Below are 4734 nucleotides of genomic sequence, written 5' to 3'. Positions count from 1 at the left end.
TATTTACTTTCAATTTAATTTCATCTTTGAATCTTAAGTGTGTCTCCTAAAGTAGCATGTAGCTGGGTCCTGTTTTTTTAAATAAATTCTGATAATCTCTATTTTTAAGTTAGGGTTTTAAATCCACTTTTAGTATAATTACAACAAGTAAAGACTTACTGGGGCACCTGGGTGCCTCAGTCATTAAGCATCTGTCATGATCCAGGGTCCTGGGATTAAGCTCAGCATCAGGCTCCCAGCTCAGTGGTGAGTCTGCTTCACCCTCTCCCACTACCCCTGCTTGTGTTCCTTCTTTCACTGTGTCTCTCTGTATTCAATAAATAAATAAAATCTTTAAAAAAAGAAAGACTTACTCTTGCATTTTGCTATTTATGTCATGTCATTTTTCTCCTTTATTTCTGTTACTTTATTTTGCATTTAAAAATATCTTCTAATGTAACATTGTGATTCCCTTGTCATTAATTTCACTCTTTTTGAGTTAATTTCTTAGTGCTTGCCCTGGAGATTACAATTAACATTTTAACTCATAACCATGAAATCTGAATGAATACTGACTTAATTTAGTATAAAAAACCTTTGCTGCAGTGTGAGTGAGGTGTAAAACCCCTCCCACAGTTTACAACCCTTTATCCTCCCCATTTATAATGTAATTGTCTTAAGCATTTCTTCCATATACATTTAGAAATACATCACACTGTGTTATAATTTTTGCTTAAAGTTCCAAGCAGAATTTGAAAAACTCAGTAAGAATCCTAAAGGCTATGTTATTTACCCATATTTCTGCTGTTGCCATGTCTTTTTGTCATATGCTCCAAGACCTCCTTTTTATTATTTTATTTCTGTTTAGAGAATTTTCTTGTTTTGCTTTAAAGAATGTCTCTGACAATAAATTGATTTTTCCTCTTTTGACACTGTCTTGATATCTGTTTCATGACTGCAGGATATTTTTTCTCGATATATAATTCTGGATTGACAGTTCTTTTCTTTGGCATTTGAAAAATATTGTCAGTACTTTATTGCCTTCATGGTTTCTGTTAAGAAATACATTTCCATTCAAATTGTTTTTCCCATAGAAGTAAGACGTCTTTAGTTTTCATGAATTTGACTGTGGTGTGCCTGGATGTCTTTGGGATTAGTTTGGCTTCTTAAAACTGTTGGCTTATGTTTTTTCACAAAGTTGAGAAAATTTTAGTCATTATTTCTTTGAATATTTTTTCAATCCCAACAGTTTTCTCATCTTCTTCCAGGACTCTGATGACACATGTGTTAGATATTTTGTATAGTACCACTGTTCTCTGAATCTCTGTTCAGTTTTCCCCCTCAATCTATTTTTTCCTGTTGTTCAGATTGGGTAATTTCTATTGTTAAATTTCAAATTCACTGATTCTTTTCTTTGTCCCCTCCATTCTAAAATTCATTGAGTTTTTAAATGTTTTTTTTTTTTATTGTATTTTTCAGTTCTAAACTTTCTATTTGTTTTTTCTTATCTCCTATTTCTTTGCTGAGATTTTAAAAATTCCATTTGTATGGAACATTTGCATTATTTATTATTGAAATATTTTAACAATGACTGTTTTAAAATCTTTTTCAGGTAATTCTAACACCTCTGCTTTTTTGGTATCTGTCAACTATTTTTCCATTCAAGTTGACATTTTCTTGTTTCTTGGCATGACAGATGATTTTTAATTTGGACCTAGATTTTGAATATTATGGAATGTAACTCCATATCTTATTTAAATCTTTTGTTTCTACTGCCATGTGGCGGTAGATATTCAGCTTATCAGTTGATCTCGATTGACTAGGTAGGGAGATCTGCTTGTTACTGCTGGGTAGGAGTTGAGATTCTGGTTTCCAAGGTCTTCCACTGCCAGCAGCCTGGTTGAGAAACAGGAACACCCCGTTGCTTCTCCTCAGTTGTCTTCCTCTGACACCAGAGGAAGAAGTGCTTCTTTATCATAGGCAATAGTGAAAGTTTTGATTTCATGAGATCTCTCCTGATACCTCTCAGCAGAGAGGGGAAAGGAACATTTCATTACTGCCAGGAAAAGTGAAAGTCCATGTTCCCTATATGGTCTTCACTGACATATGCCCCAAAGGGATAAAATCTGTTTCCTACTCAGTCTTCTCTGCCACAGTCCTGGTGAGGTAGGTAGGTATGGTGAGATGCTTCAGTATAGCATTGTAAGGATGGAAATCAAGACTCACCACTCTGCCTTTCCTGACATTGAGTAACTTGAGACCACAGGTATTTTCTGTGGTGTTTGCCTGGATGAAAGTAATTATTGTCTACTTTTTCTGTCTTCTGTGCTGTCCTTTTCCTGATCATTTGACTAGAGAGAGTACATTTAGTTGGGGTCATTTTTGTTGTTGTTGTTTATTCTTTTTGGTGTTTCTGAGTTCCTGTCCTTGTCTCCAAATCTAGAATATGAGATAGAAAATTCAGAGAACCGAACATGGTGTTATTCCTCAAGATTTCATACTGGTCTGCCTTTTCTTTCCACCTTTTATTGTTTTCTTATATTTTTAAAAAATGTAATGTACAGTGTTTTTAGTCATACTTAATAGGAATAATAGGGAAAATAACTTCTACTCCACCTTCCCAGAGCCATACACCTCAGTACCACATAATCTGTTGCCACATAATCTTGAGTGCCCAAATTTGACAATGGCACTTATAATCAAATCCTCAGAATGAGATTTTAGGTACCACACTGTTGTTAATGAGTGGGGTAGTGAGTGATAGTATTGGCTATACATTGGCCTCAAAATTCTAAGGATTTTGTATTGGAATAAAGTGAAATTAGAAGTTGAGAATTTGGGATATGAATAGTGATAATTCTTGATTTATGTGTGTGCAGTGTAAATACAAAAATGTGGTATTGGCTGACATTTATTGTGGCATTTGAAATCTTGCAAAAGGAAGTAATAGGTATGTGGTATTTAAATGCATATATACAGATGAAACTATTTCTTTTCATTTATTTATCTCCTAGGCTGAATGAAAGGTATAGTTCTTTCCATGAAGGGCAATCACTTAATTGCCAAAGAAGTTGCAGGATCTGGCTAGTGTTGCAACAGTATGGAAATTGTAACAATTGTGGAAGTATTCTGAGAGGGTGTTTTAGAAGATCCTTGAAGTTTAGCTATGACAAAGGTGAATAGTGAATGTGGTAGAGATGTTGGAACTTCCTTGCTGTAGCACTGAGGAAGGGCTCAGAAGTCTCACAAATTTAAATAAGCTAGAATACATTTACCATGTAAATCTTGGGAATACATCTTCTGACCATGTTTCTTTGAATGGACAGGAGAAAATTATTCTTACTAAAGCAAGAAGAATTCAGTGGTTAGAGGGGCATTAGAGTATGGAGAAGATTAGTGAAAGAGGAACTATGAAGACTAGCATTTACAGAAAAGGACTATGCAAGAAAACTGTGTTCTCTAACATCAACAAGGACTGTGGAATTCTGGAATGGGATGGGAGAAGCCAGATCTTAAGTATTATAAGAAAGATGGACATAATTAGCATAATGTGCAGAAAAATGAAATGTTAATCAGTATGTTTTGACTTATAAGGATTCACAGCAATGACTAACAAACTATCGTATCTAGGGACAAAATACATAGACTGGGGCATAGGATACAGCTTGGTATTATATGATGATGATGCCAGACTGGGGCTTTCTGCATGGGCAGACATGGGAATGGTGGGGAGTCCTAGCAATGTGATCTCTCTTTGGGGTCTGTTTTACACAAACCACATGCCACCAGTGAAACAAAGATTCCTGAAGGTGGTGGATGTGGGCTGCACTCTTCCTTTGCTCCCCCTACCAGACGGGACTGCAGGTCTGAGGCCCTGGGCTTACTTTCTGGTGCTGCACAAACCAGAGTCTTAGAGGTTCTAAAGAAGACATTGCTTTCATGGTTTTCTTTCTTCCTTCTTTCCCTTCTTTCCTTCCTTTCATCCTTTCCTTCCTTTCTGCCTTCCCCCCACCTTTTTCTTGCCTCTTCTCCTCCCTCTTTTCTCTCATTTTACATCAAATATCTCTTGGCAAACTCCAGAATTTAACAAGGAGGATGTACTTCTCTCTCTGATCTTTGAGATAATTTGGTTCATTCAGTCTGCTGTTCAAAGTAACTAAGTTACTATATGTTTTATGGATCCTCACCATACTTGTTGAAAACAAATAAATTTCAGTTTGGCCGAACAAAGTGATTTATCCTTGGAAGCTAAGAAATACCCATGGTTAGAATTCTAGACAGGGCTGGAGCTCCTAGGTGGCCTGGTCACCTGTCCCTGATGACAAGAGCCAAGCATGGCTCCTCCCCTATGCTGTCTCCAGAATTCTTAGGCTTTTTGATCCCACAGATCTACTTGTGTGCACCCAACACTTTCTCTTTCCTGGCCCAGGAGATATCTATCTACTCTGTTGTAAATGTTTCTCAAAAAAGTTCAGTGGCTCACTACATTTGTATCTTTAGGGTAAATACCCAATAGTGCAATTGCTGGGTCATAGGGCAGTTCTATTTTCAACATTTTGAGGAACCTCCATGCTGTTTTCCAGAGTGGCTGCACCAGCTTGCATTCTCACCAACAGTGTAGGAGGGTTCCCCTAGCGAAATAAGTCAAGCAGAGAAAGACAACTATCATATGATCTCCCTGATATGAGGAAGTGGTGATGCAACATGGAGGCTTAAGTGGGTAGAAGAAGAATAAATGAAAGAAGATGGGATTGG

Source organism: Mustela nigripes, chromosome 1 (genome assembly GCF_022355385.1).
Source record: "Mustela nigripes isolate SB6536 chromosome 1, MUSNIG.SB6536, whole genome shotgun sequence".
NCBI lineage: Eukaryota > Metazoa > Chordata > Mammalia > Carnivora > Mustelidae > Mustela > Mustela nigripes.
This window is presented reverse-complemented; position numbering follows the sequence as displayed.